Below are 12594 nucleotides of genomic sequence, written 5' to 3'. Positions count from 1 at the left end.
CTCTCCTGCCTACTTCTAGCCACAAAATTGGTATAGAATCAAATCTACAAATACAAAATACATTTGTATCAAACAAGGATTATAAAAAGATCTGCAGGGCTTCCCTGGTGGCGCAGTGGTTGAGAGTCTGCCTGCCGATGCAGGGGACACGGGTTTGTGCCCTGGTCCGGGAAGATCCCATGTGCCGCAGAGCGGCTGGGCCCGTGAGCCATGGCTGCTAAGCCTGCGCATCCGGAGCCTGTGCTCCGCAACGGGAGAGGCCACAGCAGTGAGAGGCCCACGTACCGCAAAAAAAAAAAAAAAAAAAAACACCACAGGGAGCAAAGTCACCCCATCAGCCTGGACCTCTCACTCTCAGAAATATTACACGGAAGAAAAATGAATGTTTTATTTAAACCACTGCTGTATTTGGACATCTCTGTTACATCAGTTTAACCCATGCTCTAACACAGAAACCAGCATCAGGTGTGGAGCACTGCCGTAACAAAAACTTAAAATAGGCGGGCTGGTGAGTAGGTGAGAGAACAGTGATAGCAGTGTTTGGAAATCAACTGACACCATTTATGCTGTATCAAAATATATGGTAGTGCTGTGACCTGCAATAACTTGAAAAGCAGACCAGCTGCCTCCAGAGCTCTAGGGAAAGCATCTGGAGAGAGCCAGGAATTATTCTGCGTTGCCTGCCCTCTAGCACTTTTACAACCAAAGACAGAAAGGAATACAGTACGGCTTGAGAGATTCTCTCTGCCTATAATATTCAAAGTACTATAAAATGACCATATATAAAAACACCTTTAAAGAAGCATTTCATTTCTACCCAGAGATGTCCAGAGCACATGTGGGGTATGCCCTTTTTGTACCATTTCTACTACTAGGTAACAAGAAAGGGTAAGAGTCAAGAGAAGAAATGAGAACTGTAAAAGAGGAATAAGAAGAGGGCCTCAGAAGCTTACAATGAGGCAGGTGGATGAGGGTCATGTCACCACATCCCTGGGAACACGTTTGTCCTAAGAACCAGCACCATTTAGCCTGCATCCCCCCCTCCCCCAAAATCAGGGTCCCTCCTATAGGTATGGCCTGTCCGTTCTCTCTTAATATGTTGCTAACCACCACTATGGCCTCTAATCAGAATTTTTCTTCTAGCAAATTGAGGCACAATCTCAGGTATTCTGTTGTTTTTCTCCCCCTGAAAAATAAAACACATAACACTTTAAACATTCTTTGGGTTTTCTTTATTGTTTATAACTAAGGGGAAGTAAGTAAGAGGACAATCTCTCTGCCTGTCTCTCTCTCTCTCTCTCTCAAATTAGACCTAGAAAGAAACAGTAAGGTTAAATATGAATGTTATTGGTGGGTTGGTAGGTCTTCAGGTACACAACTTTTGAAATTTCAGAGGGGAAAAAAAACAGATTCAGACAAAGGGATTTTTTTTCTTTTTTAAGAAATGGGACCAGGAACAGGCCTGATCCACAAGGAGGACAGTAGTAAAGCAGGCTTTAAGAGTTCTCTTTTCTTAAAAAAAAAAAAAAAAAAAAAAAAAAGGAATATTCTCCTCTAGCTATTTTTCCTACTGGCTCTGCCCATGATTCTAACCTGGATCTGCCAAAGATCCAATAAGGATTGGTGTGTTTTGGTCTTATTTTTGGTTTGGATTTTGTTGTTTTAATCATTTGTTTTTTAAGGAACAAGGAAAAGTCCTATAACTGCTTCCTAGGGAACAGTTCCAGCCACAAAATAGAAATAGAAAAAGGCATCCCTAAATATGTGAAACTACATGTAATAATACAACCTATTTCTTTTGGCTGTCACTCTTCATTTAGTAGAAATGTCAGGTCTCACTATCTGTCAAAGTCAAGGCAGGACAATTAAACTAGTGTTTACGTCCCTCTCCTCTCTTAGCCCAAGTCTTCGAAAGACTGTCAGAGTTTGGCAGCAGAATGTGAAACAGACTACTCTGGCTGAAATGAAACCCAAATATCCAACAAGAGATGTCATCCAGAGATGCTCTGGATGAAATGACTGTGAACCCAGAGACAACTGAGGGAACGGTTCTGATGCAAGTACTTGGCTACCTGCAGTTAACTAATAAAAATGCCTCAAACACCATCCTGTACTTGTGCCTAACGCAAGAAAGCTGGCCTTTCAACCTGGGCCACTTTGCAGTTTTTGCCTTTCATGGGATTCTATTTGTTCAAATGACTACAGTCCAGAAATGCGCAAATAAGAACAAGCACATACTTTTTAAAAAAAAAATTTAAGTGTTGAGAATTTCCTGGTGGTCCAGTGGTTAGGACTCCGAGCTTTCACTGCTGAGGACCCAGGTTCAATCCCTGGTCAGGGAAATAAGATCCCACAAGACGTGAAGCACAGCCAAAAATAAATTTTAAAAAAAATTAAAAATTTAAGGGTTATATTTTTCTTTGATACAAAATCTCCAGTGTACCTTTCTCCTTATTTTGAACCTGACCTAAAATACTGACAAAGCCAGTTGGTCTCAAAATGCTCTAAAACCAGAAAGATGGAGTCCTCTCCAACCCTGGGGATGATCAGAGTGGGGTGGTTTTATTCAAAGCACCTACTTGTGTGTAAACTCAAACCACCAGGTGTCACATGTGGGTGGTAACTACACTAAAGAACCTAAGAGAACTTGGATAGCGTGTGCACTCTAGGCAAACCTTTGTAGATACATAGGTAAATGGGACACAACTGTAAATTAGCTCTAACCGTGCTCTTACACAATGCCATTCCACCTCCTATGACTCTTACTCTCACTTAGGATTAATCCTAAATAGTTGGTTCTATGACACAAAAAAGTTTAAAATTAATAGCAAAGGCTGTTTTGCTGCTTTAGTTAAAATCAAAGGCTTGCAGTCAAATGGTCCAGAATTTGCATCATATCTCAGTCATTTGCTAGCAATGTGACCTTCACAACTTGCTTAATTAACCTCATCTCAATTTCAGTTTGCTAATCATTTAACAGATAGCTAATGCCAGCTACTATAAAACTGTCTCTGAGGATCAAAAAAGAGAATACATTGGGCACTTAGCCTAACGCCCTAAGTATACAGTAAGTGTAGGTATGTAGCTGCTACTCTGATTACCTACACTCACATACTATAACTATGTATTTACTTTCCATCTAGTTGGATATCACCCACCAGATCACACATTATTAAACTGTATTGTGGGAAGTAACAGGAATAAACAGAACATTTATTTAGCACCTCCTGGCTGTTTGCTAGGGATTCAATAAATCATTGCTTTAGAACGATTTTTTTACCAAACAAAATTTTGGGTAACTACTATGTACCACACATTCTAGTCCAATGGTAGCACAAAAATACAGTCTATTTTATTGTGTTTATCAGGGTACATATGAGAAAACAACTCTTTAATAGGGAAAAAAAAGTCAGGATCCCTATGCTTAATGGATCTATTCAGGAAGTAGCAAATGATGGCAACAGGACACAATCACTGACATGATGGAGGTACAAGGTATCATGGGAGTTAAGGGATACGGCAGAAACTAACACAACATTGTAAAGCAATTATACTCCAATAAAGATGTAAGAAAAAAAAGAAGTTTAAAAAACCAATAAGTTGTAAAGATCAACAAAGAAAAAAAAAACAGAGGAATATCTGGACTTCCCTGGTGGTGCAGTGGTTAAGAATCTGCCTGCCAATGCAGGGAGACATGGGTTCGTTCCCTGGTCCAGGAAGATCCCACGTGCCGCGGAACAACTAAGCCCAAGTGCCACAACTACTGAGCCTGCGCTCTAGAGACTGCGGGCCGCAACTACTGAGCCCACGTGCCACAACTATGGAAGCCTGCAAGCCTAGAGCCCGTGTCCGCAACAAAAGAAGCCACCGCAATGAGAAGGCCGTGCACCACAACGAAGAGTAGCCCCGCTCACCGCAACTAGAGAAAGCCCGCGCAGCAACAAAGACCCAACACAGCCATAGATAGATAGGTAGATAGATAAATTTATTTTTAAAAAAAGATAAGGAAACTAAGTCTGAAAGTTAAACAAGCTTGAGGTCACATAGCTAACAGGAAGCAAAGCTGGGATACACAATCAGATTTGTGTAACTCCGAAGCCCAAGGGTGCGCTTTCCACTACTACACACTGCCTGGTACAATATCTGATCTGATCATAGCTCATAAGTTTTATGAATAAATTCATGTTAAACCAAAATGTTAATATTTTACTAGGACCATGTTACTGAGGAATCATTTGTTGAATATGAAGAATGAGATGAAAGTTGAAAATACAGAGTTTTTCTCTTTACTTCTGAAGCACTACTGAATAAAATTATAAAGTAGTAAGAACATTTACTTCACAGCAAAGTTCATGGAAATAGAATATTTTGATCTTGGTCAATATGAAATTTCCCCCCAAAGGTTAAATAATTCTTTGAAAGAGCTGTATGTATCCTACAAATATATTCAGCAAACTCACCAACATGACAGCGTAATAGACTATAAGATGTCAAAAATATTCTAGAGTCCAATTATGGCCTCCTTACCAATACACAGTGCATCCCTTCAATGCACCCTATCTTTTTACTCAACATCGCCAGTTATTAGAGAAATGCAAATCAAAACTACAATGAGGTACCACCTCACGGCAATCAGAACGGCCATCATCAGAAAGTCTACAAATAACAAATGCTGAAGAGGGTGTGGAGAAAAGGGAACATTGTTGGTAGGAATGTAAATTGGTGCAGTCACTATGGAAAATAGTATGGAGGTTCCTCAAAAAACTTGAGTTACCATATGATCTAACAATTCCACTCCTGGGCATATATCCAGCCAAAACTATAATTTGAAAAGACATGCACCCCTATGTTCACAGCAGCACTATTTACAACAGCCAAGACAGGGAAACAAACTAAATAATGATTGGATGAAGAAGATGTGGTATATACATACAATGGAATATTACTCGGCCATAAAAAAGAATGAAATAATGTCATTTACAGCTACACAGATATACCTAGAGATTATCATATTAAGCGAAGTAAGTCAGAAAGAGAAAGACAAATAACATATGATATCACTTATATGTGGAATCTAAAATATGACACAAATGAACTTATCTATGAAACTGAAACAGATTCACAGACATAGAGAACAGACTTATGGTTCAGCAGGGGGGACAGATTAGGAGTTTGGGATTAGCAGATGCAAGCTATTATACATAGGATGGATAAACAACAAGGTTCTATTGTATAGCACAGGGAACTATATTCAATATCCTTTAATAAACCATAAAGGAAAAGAATATGAAAAAGATATATATATATATATATATATATATATATCTGAATCACTTTGCTGTACACCAGAAACTAACACAACACTGTAAATCAACTATACTTCAATTTTAAAAAATAAAATAAATTAAAAGCAAAGCATCCTATCTTTTAATTTTTAGATTGTATTTAATCAGGGGTTCTAGCATGCTGGAGGGAGAAATTACATCTTTATTTATACTGACCTCTGAGATTTAAAATTTTAAAATAAACCCATTTCATCATGAATATACGCACAAGCAGAGTTGTACAGCCATACTCATGTCTCTGTCACCAATAGAAAGCAGATAATTTATCACATTCAATGCTTGCAGATATCCCCAAAATATCACTTACCCTCATCACTACTTCAAAATTACCGTAATTATAAATTAGATTTTATGATTTAAGAATAAATAAAGAACACATTATGAAATTACAAATTTGGCTTTTTTCTATTTTGGTAATATTTCAATATAACTATTTATCTTTGCAATTTTATTTTATTAGTTTTAAAACATTATTTGGAAAAGGGTCTGCCATAGGGGTCAGTGACACGAAAAAGTGTACCACTAGACAGCACCCCACTAGACTATATACTCTATGAAAGCAGCTACTTTATCTGTTTTACAAACCAGAGCCTATCACACAACCTGGATGATGTTCAGTAATTGTTTAATTAACTGATTAATTAAACATTGTGTAATACAAAGCAAGCAGATAAATCTTATTATACACAAACACATAAATTAGAAAAAGCACAGAAAAATATAAATTTTTAAATGGGCTAATATTTGGTAATTACGTTAGTCAACACGAACATCCATTTTTCTACTAGTTATCCAAACCATACGCATGCTTCTATGATTTAGTCAACTACTAAGTAGAATAAAAATTATTTTTCTCTCTCCTAACTTCCTTTACCTCCCCAGAACTGGCAATACTTTCCTTGCTTCCTTTATAGTACTAAGACTACAAAAGAACGTATATCTAAGAAATTGTGTAATCATGTCCTTTCCTTTTTTTGAACAGTGGTGCTCAAAAAAAAGTCTGCATCCCGACAGTTACGTTTTCCAGTGGTGTGTGGCTCACTGAATCTAATGTATCTACTACATCCAAACTGTGCTATAAAGCTAAAGAATTAGCACATGATAAATAGCAAATATTTTACTTATTCTATCTTTATTCATTAAACTACTTGACACTCATTAATATCAGGAGAGTCACCACTTTCAGAGGGCATGTAAAGACATTAAAATGTAAGCAACTATAAATAAATACAAAAAAATGTCAAACAGTGGGTCCCTAGAAGTTAACACTTTTACAGCTAACTTATTCTCTTTATACTTACCCATAGTTTCATAAATTTTCACAAATATACATTACTATTATACTTTTAATATGATTTTTTAATGTAAGCACAAAAGAATTAAGAAAAAGACTCCGATCCTTATCAAGACCTCAAAACCACAGGGACATTAATTAGGATACTAATTGTCAAAATTCAACTGCTCTCTGGATATTTTATTTAGTTAAAAATATTTCCTTTAGTTTTTCTATATGACTTCTTAAAAATGTGTTTTTAATGGATACTCATTTTTCACAACTAATAAAAGAAACTAAATAAACCCAACAAATTACAATATACATCTTCACCATATAATAATGGATATTTATAGCAATGTTAATCTTCTTCTGAGCCTTATCTTTGTTTAGGCCTAAAAATCCAATGCAAATAATATGAGGATATTTAAAGAGACATCTTCATGGCTAACATTTAGTAAGTGCTTACTATGTCCTAGGCAATGTTGTAGGTGGTTAAACGCATTAACTCATTTAAACTTCACAACAACCTTATGAAGACGGCTGCCTGGCCTAGGACTTTACACAAGCTAATAAGTTAGTCTGTTACTGTTTCATGGATGCTGGCAGAAGACACAAGACTCCTGGATCAAAGACAAAAGGACTGTATTACTCACTGCACAGCAAGCAGCAGAAGCATGAGGATACTGTTGTCAGTTCCCTTCTGGCCCCCAAGTGTCACGGGGGCAAAACCATGGGCCCAAATGGACTCCTGCACTCTCAGTGAACTGTATTACAAGGAACAAAGAGTGTGGGAAACCACTGCTTTTATAGTAAAAGCATTAAACAACCTGCTCTTTGTCCCAGAGGGAGACACGACCTCATTCTTCAAGGTTGCTCACTGCAAACACAACCCTGAGAAAAGGCCCAGGTAAGGAGTGGCCAAGGCCTTCCATTGCTGGCATACACAAGATGTGTCAGGTGCAAGGGACCCATGGCGGGGTAGCCCCAAAACACAGCTACTATCATCATCTCCATTTTACAGATGAGGAGGCAAGATAAGAGGTCAAGGAACTTTGCTCAAAAACACAATAAGCAGAGGAGTTTGAATTCCAACACAGGCAGTGTGGCTCCAGAACCTCAACTACCACTAATCACTACTACGCTGAGTGTGAGCTGGAGCAAAGAAACTGAAGCAATCAAAATAACTGCAGAACTGAAAGCAAGAGGATCACAGGAAGCAACAGTAACTCTGAAGACAATGTTGGGATGTGGTGGACGCACTGGAGAAAACAGAAGAATCTAAAACAGTGAAGATGATGAAAGAAGATTAGTCAAAGAAAAAGAATAACACATACAACAAATATGCATAATTACTATTACTTAACAAGGAAAATAGACTGAATGGAAAAAAATATTCAAAGATTCTATGGAAAAAACCATTTTTGAAATGAAGGATGGATTCTACAGATCAATGCAGCTCAATCAAAGCAGAAGAAAATATAAGCTGCCCCAGCCCTTAACAAAGGGAGCAGATAAAACGTTAAGAAGCAAGTGGAGGACCCCCAAACAGAATCTATAACCATGACCTGCACAGTGCCCCCTCGGCACCACTTCATGCCTCTCTGCCACTGAAGCCATCATGCCGCTCCTATTCCTAACTCTAGGTGTGAACTATGACTATGGTACTTGGATACCAGAGATTGGTTTACTTTTGAAACAGACTGGATCAGCAATTGACATATGATAAAAACTGGTCCTCCAATTCTGTTTAGCTGATACAGAGTCACGCTCCCTCTCCAGGGATATGGACAAGAAATCATGTGGTACCCAAGTTTGCAGGCAACCATCTTCCATCAAGGGGAGCCAGCCATAGGATGCAGCTGACTAAAAAAAAGGCAGAGAGATACAATGAACCAGGAATTTTGTGACAATAGTGAGGCTGACTTAAGCCAACTCAAACCCATCTGATCTCTGAACATGACAGTACATGACCCATAGATTTCATTCTTTCTTCGAATTTGAATTATTTTACTTTTTTTTTTAATTTTTAATTTTTTTTATTTTTGGCTGTGTTGGGTCTTGGTTGCTGTGTGCAGGCCTTCTCTAGTTGAACCGAGTGGGGGCTACACTTTGTTGTGATGTGCGGGCTTCTCACTGCAGTGGCTTCCTCTGTTGCACAGCAGGGGCTCTAGGCATGTGGGCTTCAGTAGTTGTGGCTTGCAGGCTCAGTAGTTGTGCCTTGCGGGCTCTAGAGCGCAGGCTCAGTAGTTGCAACGCACGGGTTTAGTTGCTCCACGTCATGCGGGATCTTCCCAGACAAGGGCTTGAACCTGTGTCCCCTGCACTGGCTGGCAGATTCTTAACCACTGTGCCACCAGGGAAGCCCCGAGTTATTTTACTTTTAATAACAATATCCTGGCTGGTAGACTCTAATAAATGGATATCAACTTTCATACACGACCCAAGGAAACAAAACAGACTATACATTCTATTCAAGTGTTGCCCAAAATTTACATAAACTAGCACATATTAGAATGCAGAGAAAAGAATCCTGCAGCCTGTGGAAGAAAAACCACATTCAAAGAACGATAGACAAGATGAAAAGGCAGAGGGCTATGTACCAGATGAAGGAACAAGATAAAACCCCAGAAAAACAACTAAATGAAGTGAAGATAGGCAACCTTCCAAAAAAAGAATTCAGAATAATGATAGCGAAGATGATCCAGGACCTCGGAAAAAGAATAGAGGCAAAGATCGAGAAGATGCAAGAAATGTTTAACAAAGACCTAGAAGAATTAAATAACAAACAGAGATGAACAATATAATAACTGAAATGAAAAATACACTAGAAGGAATTGATAGCAGAATAACTGAGGCAGAAGAACGGATAAGTGACCTGGAAGACAGAATTGTGGAATTCATGGCTGTGGAACGGAATAAAGAAAAAAGAATTGAAGACAGCCTAAGAGACTTCTGGGACAACATTAAACGTAGCAACATTCGCATTATACGGGTCCCAGAAGGAGAAGAGAGAAAAAAAAGGACTTGAGAAAATATTTGAAGAGATTATAGTTGAAAACTTCCCTAACATGGGAAAGGAAATAGCCACCCAAGTCCAGGAAGCACAGAGAGTCCCATACAGGATACACCCAAGGAGAAACATGCCAAGACCCATAGTAATCAAACTGGCAAAAATTAAAGAAAAAGAAAAATTACTGAAAGCAGAAAGGGAAAAACAACAAATAATATACAAGGGAACTCCCATAAGGTTAACAGCTGATTTCTCAGCAGAAAATACTACAAGCCAGAAGGGAGTGGCAAGACATATTTAAAGTGATGAAAGGGAAGTACCTACAACCAAGATACTCTACCCAGAAAGGATCTCATTCAGATGTGATGGAGAAATCAAAAGCTTTACAGAAAAGCAAAAGAATTCAGCACCACCAAACCAGCTCTAGAACAAATGCTAAAGGAACTTTTCTAAGTGGGAAACACAAGAGAAGAAAAGGACCTACTAAAACAAACCCAAAACATTTAAGAAAATGGTAATAGAAACATACATATCAATAATTACCGTAAATGTGAATGGATTAAACACTCCAACCAAAAGACACAGGCTCACTGAATGGATACAAGAACAAGACCCATATATATGCTATCTACAAGCAACCCACTTCAGACCTAGGGACACATACAGACTGAAAGTGAGGGGATGGAAAAAGATATTCCATGCAAATGGAAATCAAAAGAAAGCTGGAGTAGCAATACTCATATCAGATAAAATAGACTTTAAAATACAGAACGTTACAAGAGACAAGAAAGGATACTACATAATGATCAAGGGATCAATCCAAGAAGAAGATATAACAATTATAAATATATATGCTCCCAACATAGCAGCGTCTCAATACATAAGGCAACTGCTAACAGCTATAAAAAAGGCAATCAACAATAACACAATAATAGTGGGGGACTTTAACACCTCACTTACACCAATGGACAGATCATCCAAACAGAAAATTACTACGGAAACAGAAGCTTTAAATGACACAACAGACCAGATAGATTTAATTAATATTTATAGGACATTCCATCCAAAAACAGCAGATTACACTTTCTTCTCAAGTGCGCACAGAACATTCTCCAGGACAGACCACATCTTGGGTCACAAATCAAGCCTCAGTAAATTTAAGAAAACTGAAATCATATCAAGCATCTTTTCAGACCACAACGCTATGAGATTAGAAATCAATTACAGGGGAAAAAACGTAAAAAACACAAACACATGGAGGCTAAACAATACGTTACAAAATAACCAAGAGATCACTGAAGAAATCAAAGAGGGGCTTCCCTGGTGGCGCAATGGTTGAGAGTCCTCCTGCCAATGCAGAGGACACGGGTTCGTGCCCCGGTCCAGGAAGATCCCACGTGCCGCGGAGTGGCTGGGCCCATGAGCCATGGCTGGTGAGCCTCTGCATCCGGAGCCTGTGCTCCGCAACGGGAGAGGCCACAACGGTGAGAGGCCTGCGTACTGCAAAAAAAAAAAGAAATCAAAGAGGAAATTGAAAAATACCTAGAGACAAATGACAATGAAAACATGACGATCCAAAACCTATGGGATGCAGCAAAAGCAGTTCTAAGAGGGAAGTTTACAGCAATACAAGCCTACATCAAGAAACAAAAAAACTCTCAAATAAACAATCTAAACTTACACCTAAAGGAACTAGAGAAAGAAGAACAAACAAAACCCATAGTAGAAGGAAAGAAATCATAAAGATCAGAGCAGAAATAAATGAAATAGAAACAAAGAAAACGATAGCAAAGATCAATAAAACTAAAATCTGGTTCCTTGAGAAGATAAACAAAATTAATAAACCATTAGCCAGACTCATCAAGAAAAAGAGGGAGAGGATTCAAATCAATATAATTAGAAATGAAAATGGAGAAGTTACAACAGACACTACAGAAATACAAAGCATCCTAAGAGACTACTACAAGCAACTCTATATCAATAAAATGGACAACCTGGAAGAAATGGACAAATTCTTAGAAAGGTAAAACCTTCCAAGACCGAACCAGGAAGAAATAGAAAATATGAACAGACCAATCACAAATAATGAAATTGAAACTGTGATTAAAAATCTTCAAAAAAGCAGAAGTCCAGGACCAGATGGCTTCACAGGTGAATTCTATCAAACATTTAGAGAAGAGCTAATACCCATCCTTCTCAAACTCTTCCAAAAAATTGCAGAGGAAGGAACACTCCCAAACTCATTCTATGAGGCCACCATCACCCTGATACCAAAACCAGACAAAGATACTCCAAAAAAAGAAAATTACAAACCAATATCACTGATGAACATAGATGCAAAAATCCTCAACAAAATACTAGCAAACAGAATCCAACAACACATTAAGAGGCTCATACACCATGATAAAGTGGGATTTATCTCAGGGATGCAAGGTTTCTTCAATATATGCAAATCAATCAATGTGATAACCCATATTAACAGACTGAAGAATAAAAACCATAAGATCATCTCAGTAGATGCACAAAAAGCTTTTGACAAAATTCAACACCCATTTATGATAAAAACTCTCCAGAAAGGGGGCACAGAGGGAACCTACCTCAACATAATAAAGGCCATATACAACAAACCACAGCAAACATCATTCTCAATGGTGAAAAACTGAAAGCATTTCATCTAAGATCAGGAAAAAGACAAAGATGTCCACTCTCACCACTATTATTCAACATAGTTTTGGAAGTCCTAGCCACGGCAATCAGAGAAGAAAAAGAAATAAAAGAAATACAATTAGGAAAAGAAGAAGTAAAACTGTCACTATTTGCAGATGACATGATACTATACATAGAGAATCCTAAAGATGCTACCAGAAAACTAACAGAGGTAATCAATGAATTTGGTAAAGTTGCAGGATACAAAATTAATGCACAGAAATCTCTTGCATTCCTATACACTAATGATGAAAAAT

General features: G+C 38.0%; 1 protein-coding gene across 10 annotated transcripts in view; it reads right to left on the bottom strand.

Annotated features, from left to right (window-relative positions):
• The window catches only part of KMT2C (lysine methyltransferase 2C), a 293409-nt gene that overhangs the window by 190180 nt on the left and 90635 nt on the right, over positions 1 to 12594 (bottom strand). Inside the window, exon 1 of one of the 10 annotated variants that reach the window (XM_027101442.1) lies at positions 10952 to 10990. The exons of the other annotated variants lie outside the window; for them this stretch is intronic. The gene's annotated coding sequence lies outside the window, so the exon portion shown is untranslated. Of the gene's footprint in view, positions 1 to 10951; positions 10991 to 12594 lie in introns of those variants that run through there. 10 annotated transcript variants of the gene reach the window in all.

This window comes from Aethalodelphis obliquidens, unplaced genomic scaffold (genome assembly GCF_003676395.1).
Source record: "Aethalodelphis obliquidens isolate GAN/ISIS:26980383/991018 unplaced genomic scaffold, ASM367639v1 scaffold5, whole genome shotgun sequence".
In the NCBI taxonomy this organism is placed as follows: domain Eukaryota; kingdom Metazoa; phylum Chordata; class Mammalia; order Artiodactyla; family Delphinidae; genus Aethalodelphis; species Aethalodelphis obliquidens.
Note: the sequence above shows the minus strand (reverse complement) of the source record. Positions and strands in the feature narration are given on the sequence as shown.